We start from the raw sequence: 23,677 nt of genomic DNA, 5'->3' as shown, positions 1-23,677 counted from the left end.
TATGCGGAGTTTGTCTTAGGGGAGGAGGTGGACTACACTAGCCATCGGCCGGGTGGTGGTGCTGGCCGAGGCCGTCTCCAGGATTAGGGTAGGCGGCCTCCACCAGCCCTTCGTGTAGCACCTACTACAGACCCTTCATTTGTGCCATTGTCAACAGTAGAGGCTCTTGGCACCCAGGTCGGCATCGACGTACGGAGTACCATGGAGAGCATCCAGCACGTGGTGCGCCTGTTCTCGCGATCGATATCGACGACAGATGTCGAGGTATTTACATATTTATTACTTCTTAAGTTTTTTTAGTCATTTATTTACATGTTTATATGTACTTTTCTATATTTTTACATGAGCGGCATGGTTGATTGTGTCACGTAGGGTCCCACACCTACCACTGAGAGACTCACTCAGGAGTTGGTAGAGGCGAGAGCGGAGATTGACTGCCTCAGGGCTGCATTACAGACGGCAGAGGTAGCTACTGCAGAGGCACAGCATCTGAGAGAGTCCGACATGCAGCAGGTAGGTTTCTCTTGCACGTAAAAGAGTTATAATTAAGGTCCTAAGTTATAAATTTCTTTAAGTAATACCTAATGAGAGAGACTAATCAATTATTTTAATGCTTTACTTTTTTGCGTAGGCTCGGACCGAGGTAGAGAGCTCTAGAGCTGAGGCACAGCATCATCAGATTATGGAGCGGATTGCCCAGCATAGGGCAACCAACATCATAGGGCAGAGCAGTTGATGCTACATGTTCGAGAGTTTCGCAGATCCTCGGACGTGACAGTGCCTTACCTACCTTTATATCCACGGCCTTACAAAGATTTTTCGATGACCTCTCCCGCAGGATGCACCACCCTTCCTACGTGATGCGTGCTGCGCTTTATGTATAGAGGACATTGATACTACTGGTGGATATGCCCTGGGATGTGGACATTTTTTCCATTTGTCTTGCATCACCCAGGAGCTAGTACAGTTCTCAGCATGCCCCTCTTACCGTGCACGCATTGACCTAGCGACATACAGAGTTTTGGGCATTGATGATCTTCACCCAGTCCTCGTTCGAGTAGATGCTAGGACTGGCAGGCCTATTGATTTTACATCAGCTATTGACTTGGGACTCGACGCCTTCGACGATAGAGATCAGGAGCCTGAGGTGCCTCCAAAGATTGAGTGGAGCTCACATGAGCTTGATGCATACCAGAGAGTCCTACATGAGAGCCAGATCACAGCATATGAGCACGTGGGTGGTGCTGATCCTAGTGGCACCTCGGGTGATGGTGCTAGCAGCAGTGCTGCTTCTCATGAGCAGCGTGTCCTTACAGTAGAGGAGCTTACACGAGCAGAGTGGCAGACATGTACCATTGCAGATTATAGATTTTGGGTTTACAGATAGAGACGTCTTGCATTAGCATGACATAGAGAGAGAGAGAGGGCTATAGTAGCTTTTGGGACTCGTGAGCTCCCGAGTACACCGGCACCAGCTCACGATCCTGCCTTTGAGGCAGACCTCCCCGTAGACATTCGACGACCCCCGCTGGCACAGCCTCCTCGACGTGCATAGCAGCCTCGACGCGCACATCGACCGGCACTTAGAGATGACGATTTTGATTGGGTTGCCGTTAGTGACTAAACTCAGACTAGCTGGGTTAGCTCACTTACATTGTACTTAGATTTTTGGGCAGTGACTAACCTCAGACTAGCTGGGGTAGCTCATTTTTATTCTGATGTACTTATTTGATGTTTATATCATTATGAGTTTTTTCGTTATTGAGTATCATTACATTTTAGTTGATGTTCTTGATTTTATTATATTTATTATATTTTTTAACACTTTGGCTATCATATTGTTTGTTGAAAATCTCCATGCCATCGTACCCAAACATGCTCCGATGGGGACCAAACTTTGCAAGCATGGGGGGGACCCACCCCCACATGCTTGCAAAGTTTGGTCACAATCAGAGCATGTTTAGATTGGTAATTAGCGCCCAGTGCGGGTTTTTGTCTCTTGGTGCTTAAGAGGCCATGGAAAATCCGGGCCTTCCCCATACCATCGTACCCAAACATGCTCCGATGGGGACCAAACTTTGCAAGCATGTGGAGGGGACCCACCCCCACATGCTTGAAAAGTTTGGTGCCCATCAGAGCATGTTTGGATTGGTAATTAGCACCCAGTGCAGGTTTTTAAAGTCTCTTGGTGCTTAAGAGGCCAACGAAAATCCGGGCCTTTCCCATACCATCGTACCCCAACATGCTCCGATGGGGACCAAACTTTGCAAGCATGTGGGGGAGACCCACCCCCACATGCTTGCAAAGTTTGGTCCCCATTCGGAGCATGTTTGGATTAGTAATTAGCGCCCAGTGCAGGTTTTTGAAGTCTCTTGGTGCTTAAGAGGCCAAGGAAAATCCGGGCCTTCCCCATACCATCGTACCCAAACATGCTCCGATGGGGACCAAACTTTGCAAGCATGGGGGGTGGACCCACCCCCACATGCTTCCAAAGTTTGGTCCCCCATCGGAGCATGTTTGGATTGGTAATTAGCGCCCAGTGCGGGTTTTTGAAGTCTCTTGGTGCTTAAGAGGCCATGGAAAATCCGGGCCTTCCCCTCACCATCGTACCCAAACATGCTCCGATGGGGACCAAACTTTGCAAGCATTGGGGGGGGACCCACCCCCACGTGCTTGCAAAGTTTTGTCATAATCAGAGCATGTTTGGATTGGTAATTAGCACCCAGTGCGAGTTTTTGAAGTCTCTTGGTGCTTAAGAGGCCATGGAAAATTCCCCACACCATCGTACCCAAACATGCTCCGATGGGGGCCAAACTTTGCAAGCATGTGGGGGGGATCCACCCCCACATGCTTGCAAAGTTTGGTCTCCCCATCGGAGCATGTTTGGATTGGTAATTAGCGCCCAGTCCAGATTTTTCAAGTCTCTTGGTGCTTAAGAGGCCAAGGAAAATCCGGGCCTTCCCCATACCATCGTACACAAACATGCTCCGATGGGGACCAAACTTTGCAAGCATGTGGGGGGGACCCACCCCCACATGCTTGCAAAGTTTGATCCGCATCGAAGCATGTGGGGGACCCACCTCCACATGCTTGCAAAGTTTGATCCCCATCGAAGCATGTTTGGATTGGTAATTAGTGCCTAGTGAAGGTTTTTGAAGTCTCTTGGTGCTTAAGAGGCCATGGAAAATCCGGGCCTTCCCCATACCATCGTACCCAAACATGCTCCGATGGGGACCAAACTTTGCAAGCATGTGGGGGTGACCCACCATCGTACCCAAACATGCTCCGATGGGGACCAAACTTTGCAAGCATGTGGGGGTGGGTCACCCCCACATGCTTGCAAAGTTTGGTCCCCATCGGAGCATGTTTGGGTACGATGGTATGGGGAAGGCCCGGATTTTCCATGGCCTCTTAAGCACCAAGAGACTTGAAAAATCTGGACTGGGCGCTAATTACCAATCCAAACATACTCCGATGGGGACCAAACTTTGCAAGCATGTGGGGGTGGGTCCCCCCCACATTCTTGCAAAGTTTGGCCCCCATCGGAGCATGTTTGGGTACGGTATGGGGAAGGCCCGGATTTTCCATGGCCTCTTAAGCACCAAGAGACTTCAAAAACCCACACTGGGTGCAAATTACCAATCCAAACATGCTCTGATTATGACCAAACTTTGCAAGCATGTGGGGGTGGGTTCCCCCCCAATGCTTGCAAAGTTTGGTCCCCATCGGAGCATGTTTGGGTTCGATGGTGAGGGGAAGGCCCGAATTTTCCATGGCCTCTTAAGCACCAAGAGACTTCAAAAACCGGCACTGGGCACTAATTACCAATCCAAACATTTGGGTACGATGGTATGGGGAAGGCCCGGATTTTCCATGGCCTCTTAAGCACCAAGAGACTTGAAAAATCCGGACTAGGCGCTAATTACCAATCCAAACATGCTCCGATGGGGACCAAACTTTGCAAGCATGTGGGGGTGGGTCCCCCCCCAATGTTTGCCAAGTTTGGTCCCCATCGGAGCATGTTTGGGTACGATGGTATGGGGAAGGCCCGGATTTTCCTTGGCCTCTTAAGCACCAAGAGACTTCAAAAACCTGCACACCGGGCACTAATTACCAATCCAAACATGCTCCGATGGGGACCAAACTTTGCAAGCATGTGGGGGTGGGTCCCCCCCACATGCTTGCAAAGTTTGGTCCCCATCGGAGCATGTTTGGGTACGATGGTATGGGGAAGGCCCGGATTTTCCTTGGCCTCTTAAGCACCAAGAGACTTCAAAAACCTGCACTGGGCGCTAATTACCAATCCAAACATGCTTCGATGGGGACTAAACTTTGCAAGCATGTGGGGGTGGGCCCCCCCCACATGCTTGCAAAGTTTGGTCCCCATCGGAGCATGTTTGGGTACGATGGTGAGGGAAGGCCCGGATTTTCCATGGCCTCTTAAGCACCAAGAGACTTGAAAAATCCAGACTGGGCGCTAATTACCAATCCAAACATGCTCCGATGGGGACCAAACTTTGCAAGCATGTGGGGGTGGGTCCCCCCCACATGCTTGCAAAGTTTGGCCCCCCCACATGCTTGCAAAGTTTGGCCCCCATCGGAGCATGTTTGGGTACGATGGCATGGAGATTTTCAACAAACAATATGATAGCCAAAGTGTTAAAAAATATAATAAAATCAAGAACATCAACTAAAATGTAATGATACTCAATAATGAAAAAACTCATAATGATATAAACATCAAATAAGTACATCAGAATGAAAATGAGCTACCCCAGCTAGTCTGAGGTTAGTCACTGCCCAAAAATCTAAGTACAATGTAAGTGAGCTAACCCAGCTAGTCTAAGTTTAGTCACTATCAAGATATAGATCTAGTCAGCAGCACCCTCTCTAGCTCTCAACTTCTCTAGAATGCTCTCATGGTCATCCACTCGAAGTCGAAAACGAGGTCGAGAACTGTGTTTTCGGCTCTGTACTCGAACAAGAGTGAGCCTGGTAGCAACCACTAGATGAGAGAACTGAAATGCCTCTAACTCCCACTTCCACTGCTGGAACTCAAGACTCCTCCGATGAAGTCGAATCTGCTGGTAGAACCGGCCTGCCACAATCATGCTATGGGCGTCATAAGAAAACCCATGATCATCCACTGTATCCTGGTCAAGGATGCACTTTGGCCTACTGCAACTCATCAGATAGTAGTCTACTCCCTTGCTATTTCCCTCACTGGCAATAACAGCAAATACATCACCCTCCTGTATAGCAAATCTGTCAGGTCATCATAACTGACCATGAACGCAGGACCTGTGTGCTCATCAGACAACACTGGATGTGAAGGATGCTTAGGGGAGAGGAATGTCTGTATCCATGCATCTGCCCATCCTCTCGAGGCACAATGTGACCAATCGCCATCCATACATGCTCCACAGAAGCATGCAAACCGTCGTGTGTAAATTGTGGGGGCCGCCATGCACGTTCTCCTGATGGAATGTAAGCCCAAGGTACCAGGTACTGTGTCACAGTCATGGGAGGCTCTACGGTCAATCATGCCACCATCCACATGCCAAAAAAGTCTCCTAACAATCCGAGCATCACGTTTGGGGTACGATGATGCTGCACTCCCACACAAATGTTGGGAGCACCACTCGACTACGTGACCCGCATCTCTGAACCGTTGAGCATCCTGCCGCAGCTGATGATGCCTCAAGGCACGTTTCACACACGTTCCCGCACCATCATGCTTTCCCTTCCCGTGACCAGTCTCAAAGAATGACCAAATCACTAGGATACTAGACTGCACATGCCACCTATAAATCCATAAAAGATAGTCTTAGTTATTGTTTTCTTTAAGATGTTCTAGTGAATTTAGTTTAATTGTAAATGTAAGAAAATCATAAGTACTACCTGTAGAGCCAATAGAATTGTCGTGATGACTTGAACTGTGCACCACAACCATCCAACCAAACCCATCGCTGGACAAATCTGATCCCACAATCTCCTAAAAAATCGTCATGGAGATGAAAACAGTGTTACACAAAATGTGCATCATGTGAACGATCATCACTGATATAGAAATGATACTCTCGAATAATGACACGGGTCTCGAGGGTACTCGCTATCCCATCTACATGAGCCTCTGCATGTCGATAGCTAATGTGGACCATAATAGCAACCTGGTGAGGTAAGCAATACATACGTTTAGGACACAAAAAATCAAATAAGTAATGTAGCTCAAACATAAAACAAATAGTACAAAATATAACCATTACCTGCTCTGAGAAGTAATACTCAAATTGTATCTCCTGAAAAGGTGTGAAGGTGTAGTTCTCTGCAAAATCAATCACAAAGACGACCACACCAATAGGAAACTCTGCCAAGCATGCTCGGAAGTGACGATCCTGCCACTTGGCACAATGACTGTGCCGTATATAGGGGTAGATCTGCTCCCTAAATGTGGTTGTGAAGTGACAACGTGGTGTATGTTTGTCCACGAGCTGCAACTTCCTAGACTGTCCTACCACTCTGGAGCTGGTGTGTCACATACTCATAACATTGCCATGCCACTATCTCTTGGTCACTTGCATCAAGATCTACCATTTGTAGATGTGCAAGTGAACCACATGATGTGCAATTGCTCTCCACACAAGGCATCCTATGGAACTGGGCATCCTCCGTGCGTGCACACAAAAGAGAGTGGATGAAATCACGTGGACTATGAGGCAACTCTCTATGCCCACTAAGAGAACGGAACACATCATAAAAAAGTTTGAACTCAACATGGTAGCAACAACAACATGTGTCACGTTGACGTGAGTACCTCACAAACCAAGGCTTACACCCCTCAAATGACCTTTGCCCAATTTTAAGCTCTGGATACGAAGCCACAAACCGAGAATACAACTCAGTTTGGGTCATTTCAAGAAAGCAAGCACCATGCTCAATGAACACTCCTCTTGTCATTCTCTTACGCAAAGCTTTCTTGAAAACTGGCAAGGCACGACAATTCTCCTCCCAAAAACTTTCTATCAAGGTTCTAGTGGTTTCATCTAGTAGGCGATCATGCCTAGCTACACGACCACTACTCGCCCACAAAGCACCAACCTCATTGGCATCTAAACTTTGTTGTCTAATAGACCCAACTCTAAGTGCATGTGGTGCTATGGAAAGGATGCGAGATGTGGCACTAACCTTACCCTTCATTTGGGAGCTACTTATGGCTGCCACAATAGCCCGTCGAGCAGCCAAAGCGTCCGCAGAGTTCCTCTTCTTGTTAACTATATAGGAATGACGAACACTTTGTAGCACCACCATGCCAGCTCTCCTGTCTCTTCGACCTCCAATGTCGCAAAACGCCCTGCAGTTGTCCATGTTGGGCAGATCAATCAAAGCATCAAGCACACATGCCTGTGATGAAGGCATGAGGTCTTTGAAATAGGAATGGAAGATTGCATGGGCCCGACGATGTGCCCCTGACTTTGATAGTTCTTTCCTATCCACACGAAGGGGCGCCCAAAGGAGGGAGGGTGGGTTCTTGTAGAAGAGAGGACTCCGGAAGGGCGGGCTCATGTGGATTATCTAAACTAAGGGGTAGTGGGAGGGAAGAGGGCGAAGGGAGAGGAAGTGGAAGAGGAGGAGCAAGGCTTGGATCATCGCCAACGGAAGGTGTTGCTCGTTTGACGTGCTCTCCACTCTCTGTTTCTCTCACGAGCTACCCTTCTCCTCTCCTCCTCTTGAACTTGGTGGACGGGGGGGAGTCTAGTCCTATTACGTTTCCAACTCCTACGACTTTGAGAACCCATTCTCAAGGAAGCTAAGAGAGAAAATATTATAAAGGCTCAATGATGGAATAGTACTAGAGATAAGTGTGGGATAGTACTAGAGATGTGTGATTATATAGGAAAAATAGGTTATCCACTTCAAATCTCATTGGATTTCCTATCTAAGATTGATTGGATAACTAAGATAAACATAAAGATAATTAAAAATAAACTATTATCCACTTAAAAATAAATATTATTAATAATATTTATTAACAAGTCTAAATATTTATCATTACTAGATATATAAATATATCTTTAAAGATATCTTTTATTTTATAATTATATAACTGCTTTTTTTAATAAATTATTTTTTTTAAATTTTATTCAAAGGTTTATTCTACATAAATTTTTTTTAAGAAATATTAAATTAATTTTTTTAAATTAATAATATGAACTTTAATAATAATATTATTGATTTAATCCCAAAATATAATCCTTTAAAATTAGTGATTTTAAATTCTTTTATTTAATAAGTTATATATATTTTATTATTTAAAATTCTATATTCTATTTCTCTAAATTACTAAATTAACTTTTTTAAAAATATGTTTTTGAAAAAAGAGGGGAGGTGGGAAGGAGGTGCCACGTGTCATATGCGTGCATGACACGTGGCATTCTCTTGACATGTGGCACTATTATGGTTGATGTAGCAATTCCATGATGTGGCATGCCATGTCACCACAAGTGCGAGGTGGCATGCAAAGGTGGCAAGATGATGTGGCATTAATGATGACTAGGATGATGAGGTGGGGAGTCAACTAGGTTGACCATGTTGACATGGAGGGTGGAGGTGGCAAGCTGAGGTGGCAAGCTGCTTATGTGGATCCTCTCGATGCTCATGTGGACATAAAGTGGCATGCATATATAAGATTTGTGCCTACCCAAGCCTCACACATGGAATGAAACCTAAGCTGTGATGTTTACCAAGCCTAGATTTCCAAACCTAACTAGGATTGGTTTTAGACTTTAAAAGGGGAGAGTGGACACAATATGGGAATTTTCACTTGGGAGGATTGAAAATGGACCTTCCCATACTCAAATTAAGCCAATTTTTTTAATAAATTCATGGCAACAAGAGTATTGATCCTTTGAGTTTTTAGATTGAAAGATTCAATATTTAATTTTCTAGAATTAAATTACTATTGATTTAATGGGCCTCTAACAGTCATAATAAATTTTCCAAAGTAAATCTACAAAAATCCAACCGTTAGATTGGTAATTTTACCTTATACCCACATTATACTAATCTTTCCCAATCTAATTATCACTAGATCCATACAATTTGAGCATTTTAAATGGTAGATGTGATGGGAGGATAAAATAGTATGTTTTTTAACAATTCTAATACCTTTTAAATAATATAGAAAATAGTAGAACACATCAAAAATTACTCGATAAATCAAGTTAAGCTCTATGTTATTTGTATTTGTGATATGCAAAGTGGGAACATCATATGAGTAATAATATAAAAGTTATAGGTAATTTACTCACATTCACTGTACCTGTCTAAACCTACGCAGGGCCTGTATACAAACTTGGTTCCCAAAGAAAAGGGGATTTGCAATTATTGGATATTCGATCAGATTATAGTTTTAGGTACCCAACTTTGCATATGATGTTTCATTAGAAGACCTTGAAGTGAAACTCCTTGGCTAACTAGGAGAGATTGGCTATTCTTCTTGAAAAAATGTCTGTTTTCCAGCTAAAGCCAAGGGCGTCCACTACATGAAACTAGATAACCTCATCTTGCAACCACCCCATTACTGTACTGAAAACCCTGAACCTTCTCTCCTCTCCACTCCTCTATTGTAAAACAAGATTTTCTTTTCCCTTCTTCTCTTTTCTTACCACCATGGTCTCTTCCAGTAATGTGAGAAGACCTAGGGAGAAGGTGGAAGAGCTTGTGCTGCATAACACAAGAAATGAGAATGGAGTTTGGGCTCTAACAAGATTCAGGGTTGGGGCTTGGGTCTACATGTAGCCAAGCTCTAAGGGACCACATCGACGAGTGCATCAATTGGGGAATATGCTACATCATTGGAAGGGGCGACTACAAGGCTTCAAGCATACTAAGAAGGAAGGATTGGTTTCCATAGTGCAACATGTGTATACCCTTGGAGACGTGTACTGGAGACCTGTACATTCAAGGCCAATGACCAAGGTTTCCTTCAAATTGTCAGTGTAACATAAACACAGCTTTAACAACATGCTAATATTGGATTTTTTGTTTCAAATTTTCTTATGATCCTCCATTTTCTTATGTCTCTCTGCAGATATTTTCCCCTCTAATTATGTTGAGGGGAACAACCACTCCAAAGCCTCACTGGAGTTTTCTATGCTATGCATGTATCCATTGGAGAGGCAATGTTTGTATCTCAAAGCCCAAGTGATCTTGTACATAATAATATCTTTTTCTTTTCTCACTCATATTTTGTAGATAAAAAACCAGGTTTATTTGGCAAGCTAGAAACAATCCCGAATGGCCCAAACCTGATACTTGGACCATCTTATGCTTAAAGTTTAAGATGGTAAGTGATATCAAGACATCACTCAACTTTTCAAAGGCATATAGGCTAGTAGGGCTAAATTGGTTTTATCCTTTACATGTTTTTGTGCACATGTTCAATTCCATGCCAATGCACCAAACAAAAATAATGTATATTTGTAAGGAGGTACGGTCTGACCTCATTCAAGGATTGGGAGGTTAATGATGGGTCACATCAAGGTGATGTATACAAGTGCAATGTAGTAGATTCTACAGTGTCTTTTAGGTTCTTGAAGGCACACTCTATTTTGTACATGCATCTGCACTACCAAAGATGGATGCAAAAGCACAGGACATGGATCCCACTTCAAGCCTCAGAAGAAGAAGTTGTACTATTGAGGTAGCTGTGATGATGCAAAATGGATGGATTGAGCGAGTGGCAGCAAGCAAGCGTTGGAGCCTAGCAGACCTACGTCAACACTTTAGCATCATGGGCTTTGACAATGTGAAAGAGTGAAGTTTCAAGTTGATGAGAAGAAAGGTATATCTGACTCCACTACATGTCTAGAATTAACCCTTACACTTTCTGGTTATTGTGCCACTTTCTATATTTTTACAGATTGAGAAGCGTAAGGAGGGGACAACCATGGTCTCAGAATCATGGCAAATGGGGGGGGACCTTGAATTTTCAGCAGAGCAAGGTGCATAGCCCTACCAACACATAGTAGGCATGTGGAAGAGCTTGAAGATGAACTGGGTATATGGGAAAATAGCCTCTGTTTTGATGCACGTGAGGGGCAAGAGTTTCAAGATCGAGGTGAAGGCAATGACAAGCTTTCAAGTCAACAAAAGGAGATGGAGATCAACATGAATTAAATGTCACAAGGGCAAAAAATGAAGAAATTATAACAATTTTAGATTAGATGGCATGCATTTTGTAGCAGGCTCTTTTTTAACCAATCTTTATTTAATTGAAATCTTAATATTTTTGCAAACTGTAATTTTTTTGTCTAGCGGTCTAGTGTGAAAAGGCCAAACTTTAAATTTTAACTATAAATAGCCAAAGGTGCCTTCTTTCTCATTTTCACGCGATAGAAACTATCGGGAGGCCGGGAAAAGAAGAAATGCCTCTATAGCTACCTACCCAGCAGCCTTGGAAGACACAACAAACACAAGGGGCACCACCAGCACAATGCTGGAAGCAGAAATCTCTCACTCAACCTATGGGAATGGCCAGGTCATCGAGGCCGGAGCTCGGCAGCTCAACGTATCCTCTCCTATAGCCGAGACCATAGACAATGGGGCACCATAATCCCCAACACAACACAGTTCAATCTTCACACTTCACCCTTCCCAAACCACCCATACAAAAACACTCTTTCATCACATCAAACATACGGACAAGTCTTTATTCGTGGCTTTCCAGAGCTTCAAGACATCACAGACACATCATGGAGAAATTCCCTCTCTTTTCACCATCAAAACACTCTAGCATGCACCCCCCAGACAGCTCTCTCTTCTACAAACTCCTCTGTTTTTCCTACCAAAGGCCGCCCTCTCACACGTCAGCCATGTTGGCATCAAAATGAAAAGAACCTGCTCGTTGGCTCAGCCCTATCTCTCCCAGTCGACCAGCCATCACAGCACCAGCGCCACACATTCCTTCACTACCAGAGGCGGCTTCCTCACTCTCTCGCCCACCAGTGCGCCGCCACCTGCTCGCCCTGCTCTGCACTGTCCTTTTTGTCACTAGTCACCAGCCTTCTTGTCGATGTAAAATCACCAGCCACCTCGCTCCAGGCGGTAACCCCTTACGCCTGGGACCTCCAAACAAAACAGCCTGTCTCTGCAGGCGCCTCAGCTAGGCGTCTCTTTCTCAGTCACACCCCGTAGATCACAAGGCGGCCACACACTTCACGCTCTTTTTGCCCAGTCAGCCACTGTGCCAACCTTCACTTCTCTTCTTATGCGTGTCCTCCACGCTAAACGGCCCGTCGGCTGTCCTCACCTCTTACGCTGTCAGCCCGTCACCAGCAGTTAGAACCTGCACCTCTAAGGTGGGCGCCTTACGCTTCCACGACGCCGCCCTCGCTTCTCTGCATATACTTGCGGCTGCACCCAAGAACCCCCCACCTCTACACGACCGCCACTCCCTTCCTGCACAATTGGTATGCAAGCATTTGTTACCTTCTCCAAGGAAACCAATTCCAACAGATCATCCAAGGAAACCAATTCCAAGGAAACCAATTCCAGTGCATTATCAAGAACATAGTCTAGCTCATCATCCACATCTTCTTCTCCTTGGGTCAATCCCAAACATACTTGGGTCTCACTTGCCCACTGCACAGCCACAGTTAAAAGCATATGCATTAACATTTTGTAACACAAATCCTTGGGCCTTTGATTACCTGGCTCATAAGCATTCACTTGTTGGAAAAAATTTCGTCTTTTTCCAGCATAGCATTCCCAGACCTCATAACCCCAAATTCACCTGACTCTAGCTCCCACATACCGGGTTGCTCAAGCATTAGTTCTTCTTCAACCGGTTCAATAAGAAAATTCCCAGAATCCAGCAGAAAAACATTGCTCTCACTCACAGGATCATCCGTGATCAGCTTTCCACTTCCACTGTCCTCTTCAGAAGAGAGACTCATTTCCGAAGGTGCTTCAAGCATCATCTTTTCCTCTACTTCCTCATTGCCAACCACCTTTGGTTCTTCTTCAGGCTCAAGATTTTCCCTTGTCTCATCCCTCATGTCAAATCCTGCTAGATCCTTCATTTGCAGTCCATCTCCTTCAATCTCTTCGTCTACTTGCTCTTCCACTCCATCCTCTTCTTGTAGACCATCTTCTGTCTCTCCCCTGTCCACCTTAGGTTCCTGAACTGGCTCTTTAAGCCAAGAGAAGCATCTGTTGAGATCTAAATCCCTACCTATGATTGGCAAAACCTTATTCTCTGCAAGAATTTTCTTTGCTTGAACTTTAGAATCATAAATAACATCACTTAACACACCCTGACTAGTGGAAACATTATCAGAAATCTGGTGATTCTCATAACCATAAGCTGGCATAACATCCACCGCTCTATAGACTTCACAGTGCTCTCATTAAATTGCCCAAAATCTTTGGCAACTTCCTTAGGATTTACCTGGTACATTCCCCTGCCAATTTGTTGGAACATAGTAGGTGTTTGTTGCACAAAATCAACCTGGACCATATTCACATCAAGACAAACATTCTTGACCACTTCGTCTTCCTTGATCATCCCATAATCCGCTATTTTCTTCAGCTTCCATTTTTTCTCTTCCGCAATCCTCACTGCCTCTTCATAAGTAGAAGGTTGCTTCAAGTCCACTTTTACCAACAAACTTTGCTTTAAACCTGAATTGCATCTTTTTCACAAACATGGGGGGAACTTCTGTTTCAAGAGCTACACACCATCTGGTCCACAGCTCACTGAAAATTGTAACATAACTTGTCACACTCTGGCTTTCACCTTGCTTCAGCCTGCTGGAGCTCCTGCCAAACGTCATTGGGATCTTCTCTTCTCTGAAACTCCTTTGTAAGGGCTTCTCTCAAGTTTTCCACCATCGTCATTCGAGATGGGCTACCAATCATTCTTTTTGCTTCAAACCCTCGAAGCCATGTACCTGTTCTGCCCTTCAAAAAGATCTGGAAGAGCTGTAAAATTTGATCCGGATTATCCACATGGTTGGTAATACATGCTACCTCCATTTGCTCCAAGAAATCCTCTACATCCTCATTCTTATCACCGTGAAACTCAGGATAAGCAAACGCCATGGTTTGCAACCTGTAAACTGAAGGAACCTGAAGAAAGATCCTCAGTGGGGGCACCAAAAAACTGTCGGGAGGCTGGGAAAAGAAGAAATGCCTCTACAGCTACCTACCCAGCAGCCTTGGAAGACACAACAAACACAAGGGGCACCACCAGTACGATGCTGGAAATAGAAATCACTCTCTCACTTTTCACCACCCACCCACACCAGAAAGAACAGCCAAAACAGGGGCACCATTATCCAAGTAACACCCAGCAACACATACACTTCCACCGTGTGCATGACGATCAAAGGCTGGCACAAAGTGCGCTGTAAGAGTGTAACCCATGGACTACACCACCAAACACGTCAATCACGCCTACTCCTGCAAATCAACACACACAGAATACCAACACAACAACATAACCAGACACCTCACCAGTGTCTTACATCTGTGATTTCCAATCTACACTTCATACAGCTTCTTCCGATAGAGAAGCTTCACTCACGCAACCTTTTCACATACACGACCCTCACATCAACACCAGGATGTATACTTACCCAGCTATTCCCATTAATTTTGGCCAATCCCTGTCACCTTTCCTCAGAAACACATCACATCTACCCATGCAGCAGTCTTCCCGTAATTGCCTGCTTCTTTGCTCCCCCAGGTGGTTCTCTCAGAAGTCAGCACCACACTTTTTCATTGCTTCACTCTGTCCCCTTTTATTGCATCCCAAAGGCTCCCTCTGCTGTCAACCTTCAGTTTACAGGTTGCAACTGACCACTAGTCCTTCGTACCAAGGCAGCTCCTAACCCTCTTGTCTTCAGCTGAACAACGAGCCACCGGCTACCAAACCTTCACACCTGCTTGCTCTCCACACTCGCTGCAGCACCTTCAGCTCCCAAACCGTCTTCTACAAGGCAGCTACTTTGTTTTCGGTGCCTGCAAAACAAACCCAGCCGTCTCACCAGGCGGCCCTTCACTCTTCACGTCTGCCTTCGAGGCCTCTCTCACATCCAGCAACAATACCCGCCAGCCTTTTTCACGTACAAGGCGGCTTCCTTTCCTTTTTCGCGTCTCTGCAGCTGCACTCCAGAGCCCCAGCACCTCTACCCAAGGCGGCCAGTCCACTTTGGCTCTCGCTCTTCAGAGCCTCCCCTTGCGCCTGTCTCCAGTTACGCCTGAGAGCTTTTGACGCCAGCCAGCTCTCTGTGATCAGCCCTTCACACCTGGTCGGCTACCTTCTTTATCTGTCTTTGCAGCGCCTCCACTTCCTTGTACACGCGACAACAACCTTGCCTTCACGCTCTCCTCTACAGCACCTACGACTCTCCCTCTAGGCGTACCTCGTCTCGCCTCTCTGCAGCCACACTATCCACCAGCTACCAAGGTCCCTCACAAGGCGGCTCCTTAGCCCACACAACCTGCTGGCCGGCTCATCTGCGCTCCACCCGAGAGACTTCTCCTCGCACCAGGCGGCCCACTTTAACCCAAGGCCTACCAGCCGCCCTGCAGCGCCTGGTTTTTCTCGCCTCTCTGCAGTTCTCTTGCGCCTGTGCAAGGCCCTCTCTCTCTACTCGGCGACCCGATCCCTCTACCTTCGAAGCGGCCAACCCCACTTTCTTCACGCCTCCGCCAGCTTCGAGACCTTCGAGCTGGCAGCCCATAAGGCCTCCACATGGCTATTCTAATTATTGGCCACGTAATATTATATTATTTTTTTCCTAGAGCTTCAATGATGGCCACCAAGACCTTCCTTTTCACCATGCTCTATGCGACCTTGGCCCTTAAATCTTTAATTGCTCCCCACGCTCTCCACACACTTCAAATGCAGCCTTCCAATGCCCACTCATTTGGGACGCGTACACATTAAAGCAACCGGACGGTTGATATCATCTCCAGCGACCTCCAGTAGACCTCGCTTCTGACAAACCTGTAAAAGCCCAAAATAAAAGCCATCCACCCTGTACATCTTCACACACATTCCATAGCAAAGCTTTCACACCTACCATGCATCCCATATGTACACAAGCCAAAAACAGAAACCAAGCACAAGCTCATACTATCTCTTTGCACTCACATGGCTACCCACTTTGACAACTTCTGCGAGTTCCTCTCCACCACCCCATGGTGGCCGGGCGCAAGAGCGAGCTCTTTGTCATGTTCGCTCGTGAAGTCGACTTTGAAAAGTTGCTCACCCTTGCATCCCAACATTATGAGACGCAGATTGCATACATGGAGAAATACTTAGCTCCCCACTCCATCTCCTTTCCCCATTGCCCCAATGATCGATGGGTGCCTGTTGAGTTGCTTAAGTACATTCAACAATATGCCCGCCCCTACATCCAGCGCCTTGAATGCTTCATCGACATCTATATCCCCGCAGGAGCTTACTGTACCTTCAATAGCAAAAGGTGAAGAGGTTGGGGAGGGAAAATTTAGGAACTAGGTTCCTCTCGTGGCTCGCCACTTTTGCGTTCCTCATTACCGACGATGAGGATTCAGATGAGGAGGTAGAGATGCCTACATTACAGTTGGCAGGGTATTTGAGGGATGACAAGGAAGTGAAGGTAGTAGGAACGAGTGCTGGTGTGGAGGAAGAGCAGCTTGCATCAAAGCACTTTCCAGAGGGTGCACAATCTGCAGCTGAACAACCCACTGTAGTAGAAGATGTAGGGCCATCTTCCCCACACGAGGAGAGCAAGGTGCTGCCAGAGCTTGAGATCAATCTCTTGAACACCATTGTGGTGGAAGGTGAAGAATACTTATTTCTTCATGACCTTGAAAAGGCAGCTGGCTTGAGAATGGATGAATACTTGGGCATTATATGCACGTGATGTGAGGTGGACCTTGATACGTCCAACCTCAGTCCTCACCTAGATAGTGTTATATTTCCCCTTGGAGAATCTATCGGCAGAGATAGTTACTTTGGTCAAGGAAACTGTGGTTGAGACCGCGGAGCAAGCCCTAGTTCCAGAGGAGGAATTCACAATCTTACAAGACAAGCTAGAGGCTGAAAAGGATACCCTTGCTGCTAGAGTGATGGAGGAGACCAAAGCACCTAAAAAGGATGAGGCTAAGTCCGCGATTGACCTCTTCGTCCCCACCAACACTTTGGCAAAAGAAGACATTGAGCAAGAGGTAATAATCGACCTTTTACAACTTAGAAACATTTGTAATTATGTATAGGAAAATATTTTGATTTTTCCTTTGATTGCAGAGGGTGGTTGAAATTGACGCATTTGCTGGGAGAGGTGGCGGCAGCAGAGACCAGGCCAAGGTCCGTGGACATGATACTGCATTGGCACACTATCTTGGTCGGCTTCCTGTGGATGGCATCACCATTATCCACAGGGACTACACCCCTCAATCTGCCTTCACTCTCTTCTTTTTGAAAGCCCTCTCTAAGGTGCTATGTGTAGCCTCTATGGCGCACAGAGCACCAAATGTATAGTTCTGAATTAAAAATCCCTTGCCTTTCGATGTTTTTGGTTCTGGATTTAGGGGTAAGCTTCTTGCTCGTATAGGTATAGCCAAAAGCATAGGCATAGAGGATCCTCAAGAAATAGCCCAATCACTCCTTGAGCACACTCTGCCCAATAACAAGAGAAGGAAGCTCAATATTGTAAGAAAGCTTTTGTAAAGATGATGTATCACTTCTTATTATGAATACAATACAGTTTTTGCAAACTTATTTTCATCAAGTATATCATTGTTTTTTCTAGTTTGTACCATCAATGTTTTTGTGAATGCATCAGAAATGACCCTGGGAGAGCCTGGGGGAGGAGCAGTGCCAGAATAGTGCGAATTTTGAGCCCCCACCGTTGCTGTAGAGCCCAAATTCGCACTGTTTTGGCACAACTTCCCCAACCCTTTAGGAGCAATTCTGATGCATTGGATGACAAATAATGTATTTTTACACATGATTAAAGATATTTTTATCTTGTAAATTACTGTTTTTCATAATCAATGTACTCAAATTCATTATAAATGCATTAGAAATAATTCTGAGTGGGTGGGGAAGTAGTGCCAAAAGAACAGTGCGAATTTTGAGCCTGCACCACTGCTGTAGAGCTCTGTCTTGATCTCTGGGGTGGCTGCATTGTGGGGTCTTCTTCACACGCTTGCTCCCACTAGAAGGGCCTACATGTGTGCGCGTTGGTGTTGCTGTGGGAGAAGGGTTGAACTCTGGTGATCCCATTGGGTGTGGAGTCACTCTCTTTCTCCATGGTGTCGCCAGTATGTGGTCGTTGGGTGCCTTCTTGCACTATGTTTTGTGAGGGCATGGTAACACGTGTGGTGTTCTTGGTGCGTGCCATACCCAATGACTATGGTATGTGATCGTTGGGTGCCTTCTTGCACTGTGTTTTGTGAAGGCATGGTAACACGTGCGGTGTTCTTGGTGCATGCCATATCCATGTACGACTATGCTAACGTGGTGATGTGCTGGTGTCCTTACATGGGTGCCTACGTAGATCTTGAGCTCAAGCTCTCTAAAAAAGTGAAATGAAAATGAAGTGAGAGAAGGAACTATTAATAGTTTTTTTAAGGGTTTTTTTTAAAACTAACTAAATTTATTTTCATAGCCTTATTATATCTGGATTTATGCTGGTGCATGCACAACCCAACGCCTCCCTTGTCTCCTCATTTATGCATGCCAAGCACCATGCCTATGGGGAGCATTGGTCTGCGCGACCATTCAAGCCAAGCATGACTTTTTGCAACCTTGCATGCCTCTTGCGCAAGCTTAGATTGTCGGGCCCACTCTCTAACCAATACCCTTGTTGTGTAATAAAACCAATTGAACATCTCTTGTAGATAGTTTGTACGTGTTCCTCCTGTAGAAGCTCCACCTCCATGTCTTGTATTTTTGAAATAAACCCCTCTTGCATTATAATGTGATTTCTCCATCCCTTGGGTACTCCACATGTCAAAAGCGATACGTACTTGTTCATGAAATATACACCATGCGCATAAACTATGTGCTGTACACACGATAATAGAATTTAATTAGAAAAAGTCAAGGTTAAAATACCAGTTTATTTTTTACTGTACAACTTACCATCATATAGTGTGTTACTTTACTCTCTCCCTAAGCACCTAGCACACTTTTGGTGAATTCTATGATATGTTGTTGGAATGATTCTCGTTCTTGGGCAGTTGTGCTACTTTGATTCATAATGCAAACCATGTTATTGAAATTTATCCAAAGCTGTTTGCGCATATTTACAAGAGCTGGCATTGGACAATCTACATTTGTGGTGATTGCACACAGGTCTCCCCAAAGTCCCCAAGTCTTCTTTGAATTCTCTATGTTTGCTGGCTTCTCGAAAAATATCCTTGCCTTTGATCCAGCCATGGAGAACTTTTGATGAGCAGCCTCAGATGACATACGAGAGGCCTGCTTATTCACTTCAATTTTCACGTTTCTACCATGGCAGCCCAAAGAATTCAAAAGATGCTCTAATTTACCAAGGGCTGCAACTTTCCTCTCTTGTGTAGGCATTGTGAATGCATAATTGATATGGCACTTAAGCAATCGATCAAAGATTCTCATGAATGCAAAGTGTGCAAAAGTGAATATTCTTTAGTGGAAAATTAATGATGGGGCTCCAATTTTAATTCATGTTTGGTTCTCCTAGCATATCAGGAGACATGACACCTTCCACCCATATTGCATTTGGTTGTTCCTCATCTTCATCATCAGTTGACTCAGTTGGATCTACTGCATCTTCCTGTTACTTCTTTCCTTTCTTGGGACCTTTTGATGAGGCATCCTTCCCAATAGAACCAACCTTCTATATACCTTTTCCATTTGTCTTTTTCTACCTAGGAATATTAATCTGAGCATTGCAGTATTATGGACAAGGCCATCTTGATGTCGCGCCTTGAGCACAACCCATCATGCATTTAATTGTCTTCAAATCTCCCCCAAGATGCCAATCCACCTTGAACTTTCCTATGTTTTCTACATCTAAAAGTTGACCATCAATTTGCTTTTTGATTAAACATGTTATCCAGGGAGTCCTTTCAAACATCCATGTCAATACCTCATGTGTCTCCTTCGGTACAAAAATCAATTCTACCCATATTTCCCAATAATGCTCAAAATTCCACTTTTGATAAATACTCATTATTTGAATTATGCTAAAAATTTCTCTTTTTTTCATTTAATTTCTTGGATCTCAAATATCATGGGAATTCCTCTTTTTACATTTAATTGATTGAATTCTAAATGTCATGGAAATTCCTCTTTTATCATCAAATAAATTTATCTAAAATTCCTCTTTTCTTTAATAAAAATATCCATTAATTCAATATGCCAAGAATTCCACTTTTACTATTTAAATGATTGAATTCCAAATGTCATGGGAATTTCTCTTTTATCATTTAAATATTTCTCATGCATAAAATTTTTTTATCTAAAATATCTCTTTGAATTTTAATAAAAATATCCATTATTTCAATACGCTAAGAATTCCACTTTTTCCATTTAAATGATTGAATTTCAAATGTCATGGAAATTCTTCTTTTATCATTTAAGTAAAATTACCATAATTTTCTCTTTTATTAATTATTTAACTATGCATAAACTTTAAAAATTAATTTTTCATTGAATGTGATGAAAATCATTATTTTAGCATAGGATGACCAATCCTAGAATATGGTAGGAAGTCCTCTTTTCACGTTATGCATAAGAATGAATTATGTATCAATTTCTTAAAAATTTTACCATAGTTCGCTGCTATTACTGATAATTTTTAATATTTTTGAAAAGAATAAACTTATTAATACAATTATGATAGTATAACTATCTTCTAAACTTAAATCCAATTTATGGATTTAAATCATAAGATTATCATAATTTTAGAAGCATAAAAGTATAAAAAGCCACTTTCTTAACCTCTAGCTTCACAAGCCTAGAGTTTGATTTGCGAATTGAGAATTTATCAATGAGAAGCATCATTTGAATAGAGAATTGGTCATAGGAATGACCATTCTTTTGGGGAGAGAGAGATAAACATAAAAAGCATCCTAATTAAGCATAAATGTAAACTTTTCTTAATTATTCATTACAACTCTTAAGAAAAGCTTGATTTGCATTATAAACACTTAATTTAGAAACTTCTCAAGCTTGAGAGGAGTTGAGAAGTGAAAACATTGAGAATAGTAGAGAAAAACCATAAAATTACCCTTTACCTCTTGTTTTCGCTTGCATCTCTAGCCCCCAACCAATCAATTAGTTAGTGGGTTGAGAGGAAAGCTCCAAGGAAGGTTGAAGAGAGAGAGAAGCTTCAATCTCTCCAAAATGTAGAGGATTTTTAAAGGATAATAGAAAATATCATTATTTTAATGTAATACTGGCATGGTATAGTTCACAGATGAGAATACAAAAGAATGAGGGTCTATTTATAGGTTAGGGAGGCCACTAACTAAGTCCAACTAAGTTCTAGAATTTTCCAACTTCAGTTTGGCTGAATTTGGACAAGATTTGGATCAGTTTGGCTCCCTTTTTTATTTGGTTTGATCCACGAGAGAGGAGAGATAAAAATATCTTAATATTTTTGATTTAAAACCTCATTCACATGTGTGAAATAGGTGCCTCCTTAAAGTCTCCCCCCTCCTTACCAAGGTGTCAAAAATGTATCATTATACCAAAATATCTCATTTTTTAGTAATATCTCATAGTTTTTAACTAATAAACCTTGTACTCAATCAACTCTTCATCTTATGTGAGCATTTACTCATTTTTGGGTATTTTCTTTTATTCTTTGGATTTATCTCATCCCCACACTTGGATTAATCCAATTGGTCCATAGGAACCTTAATTGGACCATAGTCTAAAATTTTCAAAAAATCTTGACCCTTATGCTAAGGTCCTTTATACACATTTTCAATTAATTCCAAATGCACATTAGAAAGTTCTTTTTGAATTTTTGTTTTAGGGGAAACCATTTTAGACACTAGAAGGATTTTTATATCCAAAAATATCTCAATTTTAGATTACCGCTCTTTAGACATTTTCTCTCTCTAGGCCAAAACAGGGTAAAACAAGATCTTTCTTTTATTTCAGAGAGGGGAATAATTACAAGAACAGAAGGGAAGGTTCTTACACCTTTACATCTCAAAAGCTAGAGGGAGGAATCTTACACATCCAGTTTTCACTCAAATCCAGAGGAGGAAGTGATGAATACATTCCTATTTTCTCTTCCTCTTTGAAATTTTCCACCATGGGCTGGCATATTTGTACGGATGTGGTCCTTTCAGTTGTGACCGAATCATTACCGAACAATTGCCCTTCCATGGGGTGTGCTCGCCACGTTCTCATATCTATCTTTAAAATTTGCAAATACCTATGCACATACACATGATCTAATGCCCAATCGTGCACCAATTTGGATTCCCTCATGAAGGGTCTCCCCAATATCATGTCATATGATTCTGGTTGACACATAAATTCCATTACTACAAATGTATGATGGTAGCAAAATGTAAAGTGTTTGAGCCTCACATTCTCTAAAAGCCCAATGGGACTTGAAGATGTTTCATCTGACATTTGAATGATTATGCAAGGAGATTCACAAAAGAGGGGAAACAAATACCTGCTAATTGCACCATTAAGGACTGGAGAAAGGCCAAGAAGGAAGCTAGGGAGGTTACTCAACACCCTCAACAAAAGGGAATGCATGTGAGTCAATTGTGTTAAAGTATAGTGTATGGATCCAAAGGAATGGCAGGTTGGCTCACACAATTTGTAATCTCTTTGCCATTTTTCACTATATTTAATTCATGTCTCGTCATGATTTTCATATCTCATGCATGTTGTAATTTGTTGTAGGAGAGAGTAACAGGTTGTTCCCCCAACATTTGGAGAGAATAAGTACTGCAAGCATCACAATGAAGCCGAAACTTGGGAGTGGCTCAAATGCCAAGCAGTGGTCAACTGAAAGGGATATCCAACAAGCTCGGCAAGGCAACTTGGTGAGACCCTAAACTTGAATTTTAATAATCACCCAGCTTGTTTTTCTTCTGGCTAACTTTTTTTCATTGTATCACTATTTAACACAGGAAGACGATGTTGAAATTGATAGTGATGAAGGTGGTGGTGTACGTTGGTGAAGATGTGGGAGAAGAGGATGATGAAGATGAAGACGATGATGATGCATTGATTCAATTAGTTTTTTATGTCTTCATATTTAGTCAATTTTGGATATAAACAGGTCCTCATGTAATTTGCAACTATGTATGTAATTAGCAATATAATCCATGACATTATTGTCTTGCATTTTTTTTATGTGTTTTAAGTGTTCTAAAAAATGTGATTAAGTAGTGTTTAAATAATATGATTTAAAAAAATAGGGACAAAATGGGGGAGAGATGTGGGGATATGTGGTGTTGCTTGTCATTTTTGTATATGTGGTGATATTGAATTGGCCATATCTCGAATGAGGTGTGGTTAATACACCTTGATTGTTGGAAGGTCATGGCTTGGCCCTCTACATACCACATGCATAGTTCCAGGGATAATGTGATCATACATAAATAATGGAAAAATAGGGCCATTATTATCCCTCCTCCACAATATCCGTGGCTT

This window comes from Cibotium barometz, chromosome 21 (genome assembly GCF_041138505.1).
Source record: "Cibotium barometz isolate CiBa-2024 chromosome 21, ASM4113850v1, whole genome shotgun sequence".
Taxonomy (NCBI): Eukaryota; Viridiplantae; Streptophyta; class Polypodiopsida; order Cyatheales; family Cibotiaceae; genus Cibotium; species Cibotium barometz.
The sequence above is the reverse complement of the archived record's forward strand: the minus strand, read 5'-3'. Positions refer to the sequence as shown.